This window comes from Artibeus jamaicensis, unplaced genomic scaffold (assembly GCF_021234435.1).
Source record: "Artibeus jamaicensis isolate MK-2021 breed Jamaican fruit bat unplaced genomic scaffold, CSHL_Jam_final contig_797, whole genome shotgun sequence".
NCBI lineage: Eukaryota > Metazoa > Chordata > Mammalia > Chiroptera > Phyllostomidae > Artibeus > Artibeus jamaicensis.
Window position 1 is genome coordinate 814833 of NW_026521977.1, and position 20338 is coordinate 835170.

Sequence of the window (20338 nt, forward strand, 5' to 3'; positions counted from 1 at the left end):
GAAGTGTTTGCTTTATGTTGCTTGGGAAAAAATAAATTATCCCATTTTGTTAAAGAATCCATGTCACATATATAATGCTAAAATAACCTATGTTATTTAAATGTTATTTAAAATGTTAAAAATAACCTATGCTGAACAAAGTACAGATGGCATTTATTAAACAGGAAATAGGACATGGCTCTTGGACCATAACTTGGCTAGATCAATTAAAATGCTCCTATCCTTTGACTCAATAGCCTCATTTTTAGGAAGTTATACTACGAAAAAAATTCCAAACATTAGGGGGGAATGCATGTTCCCTGCATTATTTATAATAATGAAACAACCTCCATGTCAATCATTACTAGACTTGTAAATTTTATACTACATTACATCCTATATCACATTATAAAAGTGTACTTTTATATTGTAATATAATATATACATGTGTGACAGACCCTGTGTGTGTGCATGTGTGTATAAAACTGAACCGAAAAGGTTTCTCAAAGTAATACTTTTCTTTGCCATGTGTGATTTTTCTCTGTTACTTTCTATACTAGTCTATTATATTAAGAAGACAGTTTGTTACAGACCCACAAAACTGACTTCACAACCAGCTGGCGATGACCTGCAGTATGAAAAACACTGCACCAAATCAGCAATTTTCAACCAGTGTGCTGCAAGAACTCTCAAAACATTCAACATTTGACTGTTTATTCAGGGGCCACTGACCTCTTTTCCCTCAGATTGTCAAAAAAAAAAGAAAACAGCCAACACAATAGTTGTTCAGTTGTTCATTGAATCAAAATTATACCTATTTTTTGTCAGATTGGCAAAAAATATATATTTTTGGTGTGCTGCAGAATTTTAATAATTAGTTTATGTGTGCCATGATATGAAAAAGGTTGAAGATCAGTGCGCCAGATGGACTGCTGTGCAGCCATAAAAAAGATGACAGCAATCCGCAAACTAATCAGCCTCTAGGGAGAGAAAGCGTGAAATAAAGACCTGCTTTTCACTATGCTTTTTGTGCCATTCAAATTCACAATCCATACATGCATTACTTTATTTAAAAGTTAAGTGATGACTGTGAAGGCTTGTACCGCATCAGACAAAGCTCATGTGATTATGCATGACAAAGCCGTAACTATTCTAAAAACGTAAAATCACATACAAGTAAAAAAAGTATACCAAAACTATAATTGCCTGCTGGCCATTTTTTTCTTTTTACTAAGTTCTAAATACTTTATACTATTACTATTTTATTACTTCAATTTAACATATATGTTTATTTTCTTAATGCAGTTGTTCACATAGAAGATTTCAAAGCTAATAGTAATGTTCAGCTGGGTAACAGCTACCGGACACATTCACATTTAAACTTATGAAAATATATTCTCCATTTTTTAAATAACATTTTCAAATGAAAGATTTCAAAAGCAGACCCTCTTTCCAGGCCTGCATCTCCTTACCCTCAAACTCAGAAAGATACTCCCAACAAAGTGCTGGGAGAGGATTTAAAACCATCAGTCAGTTGGATACCTTTCATCCTTGTAAAGAAGTTCTAACATGGACCACACCACCACTATGGCTTCCTAAGATTTCCATTCAGAACTTTGTGCATGAGCTAGTGTCAGCATTCCATTCACATTCAGGACTCTCTCTTTTATGTTCTTTGCTTTCCCACTTTCCCCCATCAAGCCATTGTTTATTCCTTCATATTTTTTACTGTTTTATTTATTAATTTTTAGAGAGAGAGGGGAGGAAAGGGGAAAGAGAGAAACATCTATTTGTTTCACTTAGGCATTCATTGGTTGATTCTTTTTTTAAATTTTTCTTATTGTTGTTCAATTACTGTTGTCCCCATTTGTCCCCCAATGCTCTCCCCTGCCCTGCCCACACCCCTTTCCACATTCAATCCTCCCTGCACCATTGTTCTTGTCCATGGGTCCTTTATACATGTTCCTTGACTTGACCCTTCCTCTTCTTTCCCCGTCATCCCCCTCCCCCTCCCCTCTAGTCACTGTCAGTTTGTTCTTTATTTCCAAGTCTCTGGTTCTATTATGCTCACTTGTTTGTTTTGCTGATTAGGTTACACTTACTGGTGAGATTATATGGAATTTGTCTTTTACCACCTGGCTTATTTCATTTAGCATAATGCTCTCCAGATCCATCCACGCTGTTGTGAAGGGTAGGAGCTCCTTCTTTCTTTTTGCTGTGTAGTATTCCATTGTGTAAATGTACCACAGTTTTTTGATCCACTCATCTACTGATGGGGACTTAGGCTTTTTCCAGCACTTGGCTATTGTAAATAAAGCTACTATGAACAGTAGGGTGCATAGGTTCTTTTAAACTGGTGTTTCAGGGTTCTTATGGTATAATCCCAGCAGTGGGATCATCGGATCAAAAGGCAGTTCCATTTTTAGTTTTTTTAGGAGATTCTACACTGTTTTTTCCACAGTGGCTACACCAGTCTGCATATGTGTCCTGACCAGGGACTGAACCTGCAACCTTGACATATTAGGATAATACTCTAACCAACTGAGCTACCTGGCCAGGGCCCATTCCTTCATATTTTTAATCACATATAACCTCGTCTGAGCAAAGGGACAATTTCTTATTCCTCTTTAAATTTCCAACAGACTGTAATGCAGGGGATCTCTTTACACATAGTTAAGTGTTCCATAAATATTTAATAAATTAGCAATATCATAGGCAAAACTCCAGAACAGAGTAAATGAACTATGAAATGTGGCAAGGACACAGAAGGGAGCACTGATCACTGGAGATTAAGTACAAGTCATGCTAAAAAAAAAAGTAATTACTTTTATTTAATGAAATTAATATAGAATTATTATAAAGAATAAAGGAGATAACATAAGCAAGATACCTAGCAACAGATAGCAAGTGTTCTATAAATAACAGTTTGGGGGTTTTAAAATAACATGCATGCATATTTTCATGATACATACGGAGGTCCAGCAGAAGTAAGGCCTGCTTGAGTGTGGTTGGTAGGGTAATAAATAATACGGGTATAATCATTTATAGTTTTAATTTCATTTCACCTAAAATGTCATATGGTATACTTGAGTGTGATATTGTTATGTCACAGAATTACATGCTTATGATTTTGTAACTAATGATCTTGTGCTAAAAGAGGAGCATTATTTGTTCCAGGCCCTGTATTTGTCTATGGTATACATTACACACCATATAAACACATACATATGCACACACACATCAAAGAATGCAAGAATGTCAGGGGCTGGATCTCAGAAAAAACCCTCTCTTTTTTTTTGACATGCCATCCAAATTTGCTTTGAGGTCTTAGTGAGCTGTGGGCTCTAGCTGTCTTTCTCCTGCCTGCTTCCTTACAAGCACTTATGTAGTTAACTGACCATATTATTTTCAGGGCAGTTAACAGTGCATGGAGTATTACATCAACTTAAAAACAAGAAAAAAGGCACCACTTGTTCCAGGGTTGATATAAGACCCCAGAAAGGGACAGCTTCACCACTTGGACCCCAACCCAGACTCAGTTATCCAGGGCCAGACACCCTCCTGTGCTGAGCCATGAGGGTGACGGTGGAGTTATCACAAGCCAAGACGTTCTCATTCACTTCAGGGAAACAGCATTCACCAATTAATACAAAGGCTGCACACTGCCACAGGAGCTTTTGCTACTCTGCTGTCGCGTTCAAAACCACCGAGTAAAGCACCAGAGTCCATTGAGGCATTTTATTTGCACATATATATTACATCCCTAGAAAAAGAATCCCAGGATTTTCCCTCCTGTGTGTTCTCATCTTGCTTCTTCAGGGTCCATGATGCCTGCTGAGGTTGTCAGTACAATGAAACCAAACTGATGGGACAGAAGCAGGTTTTTCTGCCATTTTTCTAGATCTTTGAGTTGCACATCAAATCTGGGGCTGATTGCTCCACACCTGTTTAACCTGCCAGTAAGGCTTACAACAATTTTCCACTCTGTGGTCATCAATAATTTCAAATTCACCAATGTAGCCATGCTTCATCATCACAGTTAAAAACCGGACGATGACTGTGGAGCACGGCCTGATAAGAACCTGGCATTTGCCTCTCTTTTCAGCATTGTTGATACTCTTGAGAGCATCAGCCAGGACATTCATGCGCACCATTATGGTGACACGGAACGATGGCGGAAAGAAGAAAAACCCCTCTTGAGTTTGTGGGTAAAACAGAAATGCACTGGCCACCGGACAGTCTGGTATCTCAGGACAGTGGGCCCAAACAGCACTGCGGAATGGATCCACACCGACTGGGAAGAGGCGCTCCGGAAACCTTAGAAGTCCAGGCACCCCCCCTGCTCTAGATCCTACCATGGTCACCCTTTTTATGGATGACTTAGAGAAGACTTGCATATCAAAAATGCATATGACAAATTAATGGGGAGGGATAATCAATACACTACAAATAATCAGGGGAAAAAGGCCTCCACAAACTGAACCATAACAACATGAAATTTTACAGGACAATAGATACCATTTTACCCAAGTTTAGAGAAAAGTTCATGACAACAGAATGAAAATGTATACGTGACAGAGACTTGAGGAATATGAGTCAGCTGATGAGTCAAGGTGACTGAGTTTCACCGACTGAAATACAGAGCACAGGACAGATGAAGTCCATGCCTTACTCTGCTCCATTCTGGTTAGAACAAGTGTGAATCCAGGGGCCGCACACTATATTTGCAGACCCAGGGGTAAATGGAATCTTAATAACATCTCAGGCAACCACGCTGAAGGGAAAAAAAGAAAATCAAGTCTGTATAGCTCCTTCAACTGTGAAGGTAACATGCCTAGCTCAGGAGGCTCTTGAGTCCTCACGCAGAACAGGAAGATAGAAAACTACACTTTTATCCCCATGGAATCAGCTCTGGGGTCTTGTGGCTAGAGAGCTTACAGGAAAGAGACAGCTGAGTCCTGCCTAATCTGCCGTTTGTCCTTCCTGCTACTCACACCAGAACCTCCTATTTGGGGCTCTGACCATCCAAGCTTTAGCAAGGGCACAGAGCAGCTCAGGAATCCAAACAATCTGAGCCATTATCTCCCCAAACCATGGTTAACCATGATGAGAATTACAAAATGATATTTTTAACTATCAGAGTGAATTCTTGTGGATTTTTAACCTCCTACACTAAGCTGTCATCTGATAGCTGTTTGTGAGCTAGGACTCGGCTTGACTGTAGTCACTGAAACATTACACAGCAGGAACGCAGCTTGTCAGCTCTGTCAGGCATGGCTGGGAGACATACATACCAGCTTATCTCCCGTAATGAGAAACTACGGTGCTTCTTCTGAGGGAGATGCAAGAAGGATCAGGAAGAAAGAAGAGCAGTGACCCCTCAAAATCTAGTTCTCATCCTAGGAACACAGAGGTGGCCCCGGTCTACTGATGGGTGCCATACTAAACAAACACAAATGCCCTATAGTAAAAGACCCCCTTTTTTAAACCACTCTCTCTCTCTTCCCTAAGGGTAGAAACCTAGAAGCTTCTCATTTGTGTAAGGATTAGTTCCTTCCCTGACAATACATGCACTAGATACATCCCATTTTTATGCACTGGGTTGGCCAAAAGTTCGTTTAGTTTTTTCCATAAGCTGGCTCTAACAGTGTTTATCTGTCTTTAACTTCATTAGAAACAATTTTGTTAGATTGTATTGTGACAACTATCATATCACTGTGCATTAAAAAAACTTATTAAAATTGGTGAATTTTGTGTAGCCACTTTAACATTGATGATGGAAGAAAATATGCAACTTTCTCAGCATATCATACTTTATTATTTCGAGAAAGGTAAAAATGCAACTAAAATGCCAAAGAACTTTCTACAGTGTATGGAAAGGTGCTGTGATGGATCAAATGTGTCAAAAGTGGTTTGTGACATTTCATGCTGGAGATTTCTTGCTGGACAGTGTTCCAGGGTTGGGTAGACCAGTTGAAGTTGATAGCAATCACATCGAGACATTAACTGGGAACAAACAATGTTATACTATACAGGAGACAGCTGACATTCTAAAAATATCAAAATCAATAAAGCTATTGGTGAAAGTAAAAAAAAGGGTCTTTTACTTTATGGAAAAAACCATTATGGACTTTCTGGCCAACCTCATAGAAGAGAGTTAGTTTGATTTCTATACAAAAAAGAGGTGCTTATAAACATTCATTCACTTAGAGATCAACACAGAGGAAAAGAAAACACTATGTAAAGTATATAATTGTCTAACCACTAAGATTTGGCTGTCCACCCAAAACCAATACGTAAAAAAAAAAACCATAGAGGAATCTATTCAGTAGGGGGTTAAAAAGCACACTCTGGGTTTCAAGGGAGGAACAGAGGGTGAAATGATGAGAGGAAAAACAAAGGAATGTGGAGGGAGAGCAGGGAGTAATTTAAGGTCCTGAAGCACAGAAACCCGAGGAAGCTTGTTTGGAAGTCTGAAAACAGCGTATTTGGGGGAATTCCTGAGCATTACTCCCAGGATGTCAAGAAACACATTTAAGTATCACTTAGTCCTCCGAAGGAAAGAAAGAATTCAGAGAGCCTATTATTCCCCCCATGCCAGGGTTCCTTACCCTGGGTTAATGTGATTGTCCCCAGCCTCATGTAGCTGGTTGGCTAACACTGCTAGTGACTGGGAGGAGGGAGGCAGAGTGAAAAGAACAAAGGGTCAAAGACTACTGTCCCCAACACAGCAGATGCCAGCAGAAGACTTTTCTCACAGCCATGGGACTCCAGAGGCTACAACTGGGAGACACTGGCTCTCCTCAAACAAAGGAAGTCAACCATTTTGAGAGTCCTGAAGGTGATGACAGATTGCAGCCACTCATCCTTGACGCAGAGGCCTACCATCTGCTGCCAATAATGCGTGGACACACCTCTTCCAAGGAAAGGCCCGCAGGAGCTGAGGAGGGCAAGTCCACTTAGGGAAAGTTCAGCAAGAAGATGAGGCTTGACGCTGTCTATGTACTCCAAGACAGTTTATCAAAACTCTGCTTATTAAATTACTGTTTCTCTTCAGACTTGGAATTTCTGCAAACGCAGCCAACAGAAGCACAGCTAACCAACGAGGCAATCACAGAGGGCCAGAGACCGAGGGAGAGTGGCAAGCGGGTCAGAGGCAAAGACAGACACTCTAAATTGGGATTTGGAGATTTGCTAAAGGTCTCTGAGGATTCTGAAGGAGACCCTCATGTCTGCTTTCCTTTCTGCCACGTCATCTCTCTCCCTGCTCTCTCCTGCTGTATGGGGCAATGAGAACAGTCACCAGAAGGGAGGACCAAGAGCTATTTTAATAGAATACAAGAACTTGAAGATGCCTGAATGTGGAGGAAGGATCCAGAATGACTCCCAGGTTCTGGCTCAGATCACTGAGTGCCAGTCACCACATCAGGAAATATAGACAAAACAATATTACAAGGTACTGTGCAGTAGTCATGTCTGACTTTAACCAAAAGGGGAGGATGCTCCAACACAGGAAGTTATTTCGACAAGATATACAGGAGAGGAGACGATAGATGAGGCAAAAGGGAAATGAGACAAGAAAAACAGTGGAGAAAGAAGAATAAACAGAAATGGAGAGGAAGAGAGAAAAAGGGAATGGAGGAAAGTGTGTGTGTGTGTGTGTGTGTGTGTGTGTGTGTGTGTGTGTGTGTGTGTTAAAGGAGGTGGAGAGAGGAGGTTGATAAAAACAGAGCCAAAGTGTAACTCTGCGAATACTGAGTTCTTGGCTCTGATCAGCACTAGCCACAGCCTACCGACAGCAGTGCTGTCCTCCTCAGCAGTTACGTTCCGTGGTCGGCACTTGCGGTGAACATCATGTGGTGTCAAATTTACTCTTGAAACCCTCTCAGAAAGGCAACACAGTGCAAACCAGCCAGTCTCCCAAGAAACCCAATTCAACACTTGTCATATTACATTCCTTTTCTGCTCTCAAGAATTTCAGAACCAGAAGAAACCAGTCCTCTTTGACTAGTGGTTCTCAAAAACAGAAAATTCTTAGTAGTAAAACCACTGATCTCAATGTTTCTGAATAAGCTTAATTTTGCTCAGAGAGGTTGGTTATCACCTCATGTTGCCCAACTAGAAAGAACTTTTCTCTGACCCCACACTCCTCCCACCATGCTATGATTCTTAAAATTCCCCCTAGAAGATAAGAGGCCAGGATTAGAGGTCCTGCTCTACCTCTGAACAGCTGCGTGCATTGGGAATATTACCTCCCCCCTTGCCGGCTCTAATCGCCCACCTGGAAAATGAAGCCAGGCTAGGTGAACCCTAAGAGCCCAGACAACTCTGAGATGGTTACTGAATAAAAAATGCAAATGCACTTCATGGACATACCCTCACAGGGCAGAGATTTTGGCATTCTTTCTCCTCAGCTTCACCCTTTCTTAAAATTTATTTTTATTTACTGATTTGAGAGAGAGAAAGAAACATCAATTTGTTGTTCAATTTATTTACCCATTCACTGATTGGTTCTTGTATGTCCCCTACCGGGGATCAAACCTGCAACCTTGGAATGTCTAGACAATGCTCGAAGCAGCTGAGCTACCCAGCCAGGGCCTCAACCTCACTGTTAATATCCCACTTCTAGGTCCTAACTATTTCACTTTTAAATTCTCTAGGATTCACCCCCTTCCTCTCTATTCCTATTGCTGATGTTCTTAAGCAGGTCTCCTTACTGCCAGTCTGTCCTCTCCAAAATTACCCTACTTTCTTCTACAAGAGTGATTGTCACAATGTCCACTTTCACTGCATCGACTCCCGCCTCCTATGCACCAAGGCAGAGCTTCCAGACTTCAAACTTCCAGCCCTGCTCTACCCAACCTACCACTCTGGAGGCAGAGTGGCCCTGAAGCACCACCTTCTCTCCCTGTTCCTGCTGTTTTCCACATCCAGAACACTTCCCACCCCTCCTGTACTTGTATCAAGTTGATCTAATTTTCCAAGACCAGAAAATATCCTGCCTCCTCCTACAAAGTTTTCCTACAGTTTTGAGATACGACGTTATTTCTGAGCTACAGACATACTCACTTAATAATCAAACAGTTAAGATCTTCTATATTCTCTAACTGTTTAACGAGTTCGTCTGTCCCAAAAGATTATAAATCCCCCCCACCCGGTCAGGAAAAAAAAGCTTCATATAATATTTCAATCACAATGTTGCTTAAGCTGAAAAAATACAGCAAGTACTTACTGACCACCTAAAGGCTAAAAGGCAAGATCTGTTTTCTCTCCTGCTCTTGACCATTCACAGGAAATGTAGGGGGTGCAGGGATGGAGCAGGGAAAGGAAAGCAGTGAAATCAATACCCTGACAACTCCTTAAGTACCTTCCCACCTTTACCTCCCAGCTCTCACTGGCAGTTGTTTGGGGCAGAAAGGCCCTCTCTATCACAAATCCGAATCAACCCCTTCGCTAAGGGGGCGCCTGAGCACCTCAGAGCAGCACATGCAGACAGTTTTATTTAGCTCCATTCTTAACGCCCTGATCAGTCTGTGTGATAGCAGCGGCTGCTCACAATCCCTGACAGTGATGAGAAGATAGAGGAAAGAAAGACACAGAGGGAAGAAAAGCCAAGAGTAGCAGTAATTTGTAATACACATTTTAGAATTGGGCCCTTGAGGTAGGTTAGCTTTACACTAAGCCACATCTGTTCTCAAGCCCACAAGGGGCAGGGCACAGACACCTCTACAGGCCACACCAGTGAGGACTGGCAGCTGCAAAGACGCTTCTCATCCTTAGGGAGCCAGCAAACTGGGCAGTGTGGACTCTGGCCAGTCAGCCCACTCTCACACCCAGGGCCTCTGCCCCAGAACACTCTAGGGTAGGAACCAACAGGCAAGAATCACACAGATACAGTTGACCCTTGAACAACTCATGGGTTAGGGGTGCCAAGCCCCTGAGCAGTCAAAAATCTGTGTATATGTCCTGACTGGTGTGGCTCAGTGGACGGAGCACCAATCTGCCAACAGAAGGGTCACTGGGTCAATTCCCAGTCAGGGCACATGCCTGGGTTGCAGGCCAGTCCCCATTGGGGGGCGCTCGAGAGGCAACCACACATTGATGTTTCTCTCCCTCTCTTTTTCCCTCCCTTCCCAATCTCTCTAAAAATAAATAAATAAAATTATTTTTAAAAATTAAAAAGTTTTTTAAATCTGTATATAACTTTTGATTCCACTTAACTACTTAACAGCCTCATACCTTACCAGTGCATAAGTAGCTGATTAGCACTTACTTTGTATATGTATATCTGTATTCTTAGTAAAATTAGAGGGAAAAAGCTACTAAGTAAATCATAAGGAAGAAAAAGTAACTTTACGATTTTTTTAAATCCCCAGTACCAGCGGACCAGCGCACTCACACCGAGTCGTGCGTGGAGGGGAGGCTGCCACAGGACCGGCCGCACTCCCAGAGGAAGGCGTTCCAGGCCCTGGCCCCTTGCCCCCAAGGCACTCGGCAGTGCAAGCACAGCCAGGCATGCCCAAACCCACTGCCCCCCCACTTCTGCCTCTAGCCACTCCGAAACACATCTCTGCAAAAATTCCCAGCTTCCAGGCCCTCCACGGCCAGCTTCTTCCATTCCTCTCCAGATTTACTGCCCTTTTTTGTTCATTAGAAGTGTTTACTTCCAGCCCTAACCACCCCCCACACACACATGTGCACACATACACCCCCACACACACTTGGGTAGTATCTACAGGAAGAAGTCTCCCTCTCGGGCTCATCTGCTCAGCATGTTCATTCTTTATAATGTTCTCTTGGGCCATTTGTACTTTATAAGAGCTGATGATGTTGCCCTCTAGAAGGTTTTAGCCTGGCTAAAGGTGGTGGCACATGTTTCAAGGACCAAGGGATGTCAACATAACCATTCAGTGTCAACATACCCAGACTGGGAAGACACCCAGTTTTCCAGCAACCAGAAGGCAGATTCTCTCACCTGCCTCTAAACACCTTCCTCATGAAAGGCACTGTCTGCATCCATCTCCAGCATCAAACAAAGACCACAGTGAACTGAGGACTAATCTTCCTTCTCACCCTTCTCTTCTGGAGCAGCAAGGAGACTGGAAAGCCAGTTGGAGAAAATTTTAAGGAGAATCAATACCATGCCACGCTCCATGAAAAGCTAGCTCCTGGTTCCAGGACTGTAGGAAAGGGCAATTCCACCTTCAAACTGCTGGTTATCTCCAGATGTTCCACTGGTCTCAGGAAAATTGCCTTAGATTTCTCTTCTCTGAGGCAGGAAGCAACCGAAGCAACCACACCCCACAGAGCCCTGGGGGCAGAGCACTGGGCAGAAAGGAATGCAAACAGCTTCCCAGAAGTGCCCAGCTGAGAAGGAAATCGAGAGCTCACCACAGCTTCCTGGGCCCAGGAGTGGGGGAACCAGGCTCTCAGAAGGACTCGGCTCAGAAACCTTGAAGGTGAGAGCCCCAAAGAAGAGAAAAGCATGGTAGTCTGAAGACACCTGGATAAAACAAGCCTTGGCTGGCCCCATATGGCTTCAGGTAAGCAAATGGCTATATTTGAATGTGAGCAAAGAAACCCTAGACTATTGACGACTCCAAAGAAACCCAAAGCAGGCCTGGGATGGGGATGTCTGGACCTCTTAGCAAAGGTATAAGCTTAATATAAGCTTTTTGCTGGTGGCTTTCCATGAAGAAGCCTCATTTTTTCCCGACATCTTTTCAGGGGGAGGGTAGAGCCAGAGTAGGCGCCCAACAACTCAGATGAAATCAAAGCCAGCAGGAAGGTGGACTCTATGGGCTCTGTGGGCCCCAACGCCTCACAGCTCTGTTCTGACATGCTCCAGAGGTCATAGAGCCTTTCCCACTCCCACTGTGAGCTAGCTCCCCAAGAAGCCCCACCACAGTTTCCAGAACCGAGTCCGTGAGGCTGAGGAAAGAGGAAGATGTTCCCTGAGGAAGCGCTTTCTCCAGTATGTCACATGTTCTGGCTTTGTGCAACTCTGTTTTAGGATACACACAGGGGAAGGAGCAGAACATAGAAAGAAAATTATTAGAAATGTCCTCCTACTGTATACTGGGTATCCACATTAAGAGTATCAAGAGAAAATGACCAAATAATGTTAGTAAAAAATGAGTTAAATCATAAACTGCTTTCCCTTCCAAGAAAGGGGCAACACATTACAGATTCCAAAAACAAAACCCAGACAACACTTCCCCTTCCATCTCATATCCAATTCTCAGCTTGGAACCCCTTGCCAGTTGTTAGTATTAACACAAGTTACACACACAGACACAGAAACACACATGTCTGTTCATTCCTCAACACTTTGTTCCCACAGCCAAAGTTGCAAGACCCTTTCCAATTCCAGGTCCCTGTGGGGACAGCAGGAGGCAAGAATTAGATGCAGGCTTTTCCCAAGCAAACGCCTTGGCTGCCAGTAGGACTGAGGGCGGCTTCAGACACCCCCACAGGCAGGAAGGAGGCTGAGCACCTGGAATCTCCCGTTCCTCCACAGCAGCAGTAAACTAGCTGATGTCATCTCTCTGGTAGCCACATGTCTGCATCTGAGCCCCTAGGACTTTGCCCATCCTCACCTCAAAATTGCACAATAGCATCTGCAGCTGGTTGGTTCAGTTACTTACAGCCTGGTACCAATGAAGCAAAGGTAAGAGGTGTGCTACATAAAACAACCATTATTAGTTTTACCCTGTCCTATGGCCACAGATTTTATTCCCAAACCTTGATCAAAATGCATGCTGCTTTTCTCAGAGACATGACCAGAGGTAAGCTCAAATCATCTCTGGGCACCTTAGAAAGAAAGACACAGAACAAGGTAATCAGGTATAGCCATACTTCTTTGGAACCACACTATTCCCAGGCAAAAACATATGGACAAGCTGGAGCACTCAAACAGGAAACTCTCCGTCACTTGGAACTAGTAGAGCTTGGAATTTTATCCAAACAATTGTTCCATCTTCCTGAATTGTTCACGCTACAAGGAGATGCTACAGTGTACACAGCACAGAAACACCCTCAGTTTTCATAAACTGGCAGCAGATTGGCCCCACTGGAAATGTACACAACTTCAAACTAGAAGCTTTCCACTTAAGACCTGATACTGATACGGCAACACAACAAGAATGTATTATTTCCTACTCGAAAATAGAAGGGGGAAATTCAATTAACTCCATGAAACAATGTGTTTAAACAATGTGGTCTGGTCATAATTAGATCATGATTTTCAAAGTGGGAGAACTTCTTCAGGCTTTAAGCTAAAGTATTTTCCCAAAGTGACACGCAGCAGGGGGTGGGAAAGGGAAAGAAGTCGGGCATGGAACACACCAGCACCTCGAGCTACCACGTACCTAAGAGACTCAGACAAAGAAGGACCCGGTTATCCTGACCGAGACCCAGGCCTTCCTGGGAAGCACTCTTCCTCCTCCCCATGTGACAGGAACAGAGTCAGCCACTTCCCTAGCAACATCACCAGGAGGGGGGCAGAGGGTGAAGGCTGTATTTTCATTAAACTTCCATTTACCACTCAGTCACTTTTATAAGTTGAAGATATTTTTCCAAAGAAATAATATTAGACGTGTTAATCTGATGACCAGATATGCTCATTACTGAATAGTGTGGCTAAAATATTGTTTACATATACCAAAGATACAAAAAATTCCTGTGAATAAACTATCTTCAGCCCATTCTATGTGCTTGCTTTCTCTGTCAAATATTTTTTCTATTGTTTCTTTTTTATTGTATTTTTTCCATTACCATTTAGCCCACAAATATCCCCCACCCCCACAATCACTACACTGTTACCCACATCCATGAGTCCTTTTACCTTTTTGCTCAATCTCACCACCCTCTAAACCACTCCTCCCACAGCTGTCAACCTGCTCTGTGTCTATGAGTCTGTCTCTATTTTGCTTGTTAGTTCAGTTTGTTCATTAGATTCCACATACGAGTAAAATCTTATAGTATTTGTCTTTCTCTGACTGGCTTATTTCACTTAGCATAATGTTCTCCAGGTCCAGTCATGCTGTCACAAAGGGTAAAATTTTCTTCTTTTTTACAGGCAAATAGTATTACATTGTGTAAATGTCCCATAGCTGCTTAAGCCACTCATCTACTGATGGACACCTGGGCTACTTCCATATCTTGGAGATTGTAAATAATGCTGCAAGGAGCGTAGGGATGCTTTTGTTCTCTTGATTAGTGTTTTGGGTTTCTTTGGATATATTCTTAGAAGTAGGATCACTGGGTCAAAGGAAGTTCTATTTTTAATTTTTTGAGGTATCCCCATACTGCTTTACACAGTGGCTGTACCAGTCTGCATTCCCACCAACAATGAAAAAGCATTTCCCTTTCTCTACATCTTTACCAACACTTGTTGTTTGTTGATTTATCAAGGACAGCCATTCTGACAGGTGTGAGGTGATATCATTGTGGTTTTAATTTTCATCTCTCTGATAGCTAGTGATGCTGAGCATCCTTTCATATGTCTCTGAGTCCTCTGTATGTCCTCCTTGGACAAGTGTCTGTTCAGGTCCTTTACCCATTTTTTAACTGAGTTGTTTGTCTTCCTGGAGTGGAGTAGCACAAGTTCTTTATATATTTTGGAGATGAAACCCTTGTCTGAGGTATCATTTGCAAATATATTTTCCCATACAGTTGGTTCCCTATTCATTTTGCTGTTTTCTTTAGCTGTGCAGAAGCTTTTTATTTTGATGAAATCCCATTTGTTTATTCTTTATCTCCATTGCTGTGGGGACATATTGGTCAAAATACTGCTGTGTGGGATATCTGAGATTTTCCTCCCTATGTTCTTCTCTAGGACTTTTATGGTGTCTCAACTTGTATTTAAGTCTTTTATTCATCTTGACTTTATTTTTGTATATAGTGTAAGTTGGTGGTTAAGTTTCATTTTTTGTACATAGTTGTCCAAATCTCCCAACAAAAAATGGAGTAAAGACCTAAGTATTAGACACAAAACTATAAAAAGCCTAGACAAAAACACAGGCAGTAAAATTGTGAACACTGCCTGCAGCAATATTTTGTCTGATATATATCAGAAAAGAGAAACAAAAGAAAAAATAAACATATGGGACTACATCAAACTAAAAAGTTTTTGCACAAGATTTCTGGTCAAGATAGAGGCGTGGGTAAACACAGCTTGCCTCCTCACACAACCACATCAAACAACAACTAAACTACAGAACAATCATCACTCAGAACCATCAAAAATTGAGTTGAATGGAAGACCGATAACCATGGAACTAAACAAAATACATCCATCCAGACTGGTAGGAGACACAAAGACACGGAACAGGCCGGTCCCACACCCACATGGTGGATAAAAATTCAGGAGGGATATCTTGGGAGTGAGGGGTCCCAGCCCCATACCAGGACCCCCGCCCAAGGTTCCAGTGCCAGGAATATAAGCCCTCATAACTTCCGTCTGTAAAAACCAGCAGAGTTTGAGATGGTAAAAGGAACTACTGGAGTCCCAAGCAGTGCCTCTTAAAGAGATCACACACGGACTTACTCAGACTAACTTCCTCTTAGCTCTGTCACCAAAATAACTTGTGAGGCACCAGTGGCACACAAGAAGGAACTGAAGTGTCTGGCATCAGGGTGAGAGCTGGGGGATAGCATTCTCCCAAACAGGCAGGAAGAAGCCATGGATCCTTTTCTGAGCAGGTCCCCAACACCATTCCCCAACAGAGCCACAGAGCCCGCAGGTGAGGACCATATCTGAAATTCCATCAACCTGGCTCATAGGGTTTCTTCCGCCCTGGGGAATCCCTGAAGCTCTGACCCACCCAACTTGTGGCCCACCCAAGAAGTTAACAGTCTTTTCCAAATGAATGGTTGGTCTCCACTCAGGCTTCACAACTCTTAAATTTTCTCAAATAAACAACCAGCCTCAGTGAGCCCCCAGCCCCCATATCTCTGGATAATCGGCCCCAGGCCCCGAACTAGCAGCAGCCACCTTTGGATCAAAGTTTGGCTACACCTGGGAACCTCCAAGCCAAGAACAAGCAGCAGCCATCTCAGATTACTTTGCAGTTCATGCTAGATGATCCCAGGTGGAACACAGTGGGTGGCTAACTCTGGCCTGCACCTCCCAGAAAACCCCAGGGCCTGCACACCCAGTGGACAGCTACAGGCCACAGTGGAGTACCAGCACCCTGCCCCTGGAAAGCTGAGCCTCCATGCAGGACAGAATTTGTGGTCAGTGGTCACAGCCAGTCCTTGCAGCTGACTGGCCTGGGTTAATCCCTCCTGCTGACCTGCCAACAGCAATCAAAGCTCAACTACAAGAGGAGGGTGTACTCAGCCCACACAGAGGGCACACCTCAAATACCCAGTTTGGATGATAGGGGAGGCTGTGCCACTGGACACTGAAGACACCTACTATATTAGACCATGATACCAAGATAGGGAGTCATAGAAGCTCTACCTAATAGATAGAAACAAACACAGGGAGTCTGCCAAAATTAAAAGACAAAGAAACATGGCCCAAATGAAAGAACAGATCAAAACTCCAGAAAAAGAACTAAACAAAATGGAGACAAGCAATTTACCAGATGCACAATTCAAAATATTGGTTATAAGGATGCACAAGGGATTTAGTGAGTATTATAACAGCATAAAAAAGACCCAAGCAGAAATAAAATATATACTCATGGAAATAACAATTTACAGGGAATCAACAGTAGAATGGATGAAGCCAAGAATCAAATCAATGATTTGGAACATAAGGAAACAAACAAACAAACAAAATCAGAACACAAGAAGAAACAAGAATACAAAAAAAAAAAAGAGGATAGTGTAAGGAGCCTCTGGGACAACTTCAAGTGTCCCAACAATCGCATCATAGGGATGCCAGAAGGAGAAGAGAAAAAGCAAAATATTAGAAATCTATTTGAAAAAAAACAATGGAAGAAAACTTCCCTAATGTGGTGAAGGAAACAGACATGTAAGTCCAAGAAGCACAGAGAGTCTCAAACAAGATGGACACACAAAGACCCACACCAAGACACACCATAATTAAAATGCCAAAGGTTAAAGAGAGAGAATCCTTCTTTCAATGTTTTAAGTATATTTTATTGATTATGCTATTATAGTTGTCCCATTTCCCCCCCTTCACTCCCCTCCATCCTGCACACCCCCTCCCACCCACATTCCCCCACTTTAGTTCAAGTCCATGGGTCATGCATATAAGTTATTTGGCTTCTCCATTTCCTATACAGTTCTTAACCTCCCCCTATCTATTTTGTATCTACCAATTATGCCTTTTATTGCCTGTACCTTTTCCCCCATTCTCCCCTACCTTCCCCACTGATACCCCTCCATGTGATCTCCATTTCTGTGATTCTGCTCCTGTTCTAGTAGTTTCCTTTGTTTTTGTTCTCTTTTTAGGTTCAGTTGTTGATAGTTTGAGTTTGTTGTCATTTTACGGTTCATATTTTTGCTCATCTTCTTTCTCTTAAATAAGGCCCTTTAACACTTCATATAATAAGGGCTTGGTGATGATTAACTCCTTTAACTTGACCTTATCTGTGAAGCACTTTATCTGCCCTTCCATTTTAATGATAGCTTTGTTGGGTAGAGTAATCTTGCATAGGTCCTTGCCTTTCATGACTTGGAATACTTCTTTCCAGCCCCTTCTTGCCTGTAAGGTTTCTTTTGAGAAATCAGTTAACTGTCTTATGGGAAATCCTTTGTAGGTAACTGTCTGATTTTCTCTTGCTGCTTTTAAGATTCTCTCCTTATCTTTAATCTTGGGCAATGTAATTATGATGTGCCTTGGTGTGCACTTCCTTGGGTTCAACTTCTTTGGGACTCTGAGCTTCCTGGACTTCCTAGAAGTCTATTTCCTTTGCCAAATTAGGGAAGTTCTCCATCATTCCTTTTTTCAAATAAATTTTCAATTTCTTGTTCTTCTTCTTCTCCTTAAAGTTGTCCCAGAGGTTCCTAAGCTTCTTCTAATTTTTTTTTGAAATCTTGTTTCTTCTTTCTGTTCCAGTTGAATGTTTATTTCTTCCTTCTGTTACAAATCATTGATCTGAGTCCTGATTTCCTTCCCTTCACTATCAGTTCCCTGTATATTTTTATTTATTTCACTTTGTATAGCCTTCATTTTTTCCAAAGGTTAAAAACAGAATCTTAAAAACAGCAAGAGAAAAGAAGTTAGTTATCTACAGGGGAGTTACCATAAGACTATCAGCTGACTTCTCAGAAGAAACATTGCAGGCTACAAGGTATTAGTAAGAAATATTCAAAGTCATGAAAAGCAAGGACCTACAATCAAGATTGTTCTATCTAGCAAGGCTATCACTTAAAATCAAAGGGCAGATAAACAGTTTCCCAGACAAGAAAAAACTAAAGGAGTTCATCATCACCAAGTTATTATTATATGAAATGTCAAAGGGACTTATTTAAGAAAAAGAAGAGTAAAACTGTGAACAATAAAATGGGAAAAAATACATATTTGTCCCTTGATTCTGAAAAACAAACTACACAAACAAGGAGAACAAAGACTGAATTATGGATACAGAGAACCTTTTGATGGTTACCAGATGGGAGGGGTGTGTGGGGAAATGGGTAAAGAGGTGAGGGGATTAAGAAGTACAAATTGGTAGTCTCAGAATAGCCAAGGGGATATAAAGTGCAGTATAGAAAATGGAGTAGTCAAAGAACTTACATGCATGACTCATGGACTTGAACTGCCCAAGGGAGTAGAGGGTGCTGGTTGGAGGGGCAAAGGGGGAAAAATTGGGACAACTGTTAACAACATAATAAATAAAATATTACTTAAAATGAAAAAATAAAGTACACATACAATACACCAAGAAAAATAAAATAGTTTTTGCACAGCAAAGAAAACCATCAACAAAATGAAAAGACAACTCATGGCCTAGGAGAACGTATTTGCCAATATATCTGATTAGGGGTTAATATCCCAAATTTATAAAGAACTTACAAAACTCAACACCAAAAAAACAAACAATCCAATTAAAAAATGGACAAAGGGCCTAAACAGACACTTCTCCAAAGAAGATATACAGATGGCCTATAGACATATGACAAGGTGTTCAACATCACCAATCATCAAAAAAATGCAAATTAAAACCACAATAAGATATCACCTCACACCTGTCAGAATGGCTGTCCTCGATAAATCAACAAACAACAACTGTTGGCAAAGATGTAGAGAATGGGGAATGCTTTTTCATTGTTGGTGGGAATGCAGACTGGTACAGCCACTGTGTAAAGCAGTATGGAGATACCTCAAAAAATTAAAAATAGAACTTCCTTTGACCCAGTGATCCTACTTCTAAGAATATATCCAAAGAAACCCAAAACACTAATCAAGAGAACAAAAGCATCCCTACGCTCCTTGCAGCATTATTTACAATCTCCGAGATATGGAAGTAGCCCAGGTGTCCATCAGTAGATGAGTGGCTTAAGCAGCTATGGGACATTTACACAATGTAATACTATTTGCCTATAAAAAAGAAGAAAATTTTACCCTTTGTGACAGCATGACTGGACCTGGAGAACATTATGCTAAGTGAAATAAGCCAGTCAGAGAAAGACAAATACTATAAGATTTTACTCGTATGTGGAATCTAATGAACAAACTGAACTAACAAGCAAAATAGAGACAGACTCATAGACACAGAGCAGGTTGACAGCTGTGGGAGGAGTGGTTTAGGGGGTGGCAGAATTGAGCAAAAAGGTAAAAGGACTCATGGATGTGGGTAACAGTGTAGTGGTTGTGGGGATGGGGGCATATGTGGGGTAAATGATAATGAGAAGAAATACAATTTAAAAATAAGATAAAATAATAAAAAATAAAACCCCATGTAATACTAGCAATAAAACAAAACACAGAAAAATAAAATTAAATAATTTTTGCATATATCAAAACTGTGGTCCTGGAAGGACAGGTTAATTAAAAAGTGGATATTTTTAGGGATTTAAAAGGTATTCACAAGGACAGTACTAATAGCACTGATTCTTCACACCACCTAATTTCATTTCCAAAAATGTGATGTTCCTATCTTAAGTATTCTTAGTGTCATGCTTATCAGCTCTGACAGCTATAAGGGCTAGCTTTTACTCCACAATCCAAGAAGGAAGGGGACAAAGAGGGTATTTCCTGAGGTAACTAAGCAAAATACGTAGGTGAGAAAGAAAATGGAAGAAGAAGGTTTAAGGGATGTGAACAGGATGAAGAACCCCTACCTGAGGACGGACTACATGAGCTAAGATTGGTAAGAGACATAGAAACCAGCAGGTTCTGGTTACCCAGAGCTGTAGGGACTGGGCGGACACATTAGGC

General features: G+C 41.8%; 1 protein-coding gene and 1 pseudogene across 3 annotated transcripts in view; both read right to left on the reverse strand.

Moving 5' to 3' along the window:
* The window catches only part of DENND2B (DENN domain containing 2B), a 163706-nt gene that overhangs the window by 118463 nt on the left and 24905 nt on the right, over positions 1–20338 (reverse strand). The window lies entirely within an intron of this gene.
* Positions 3728–4142, reverse strand: LOC119040736 (40S ribosomal protein S15a-like; annotated as a pseudogene).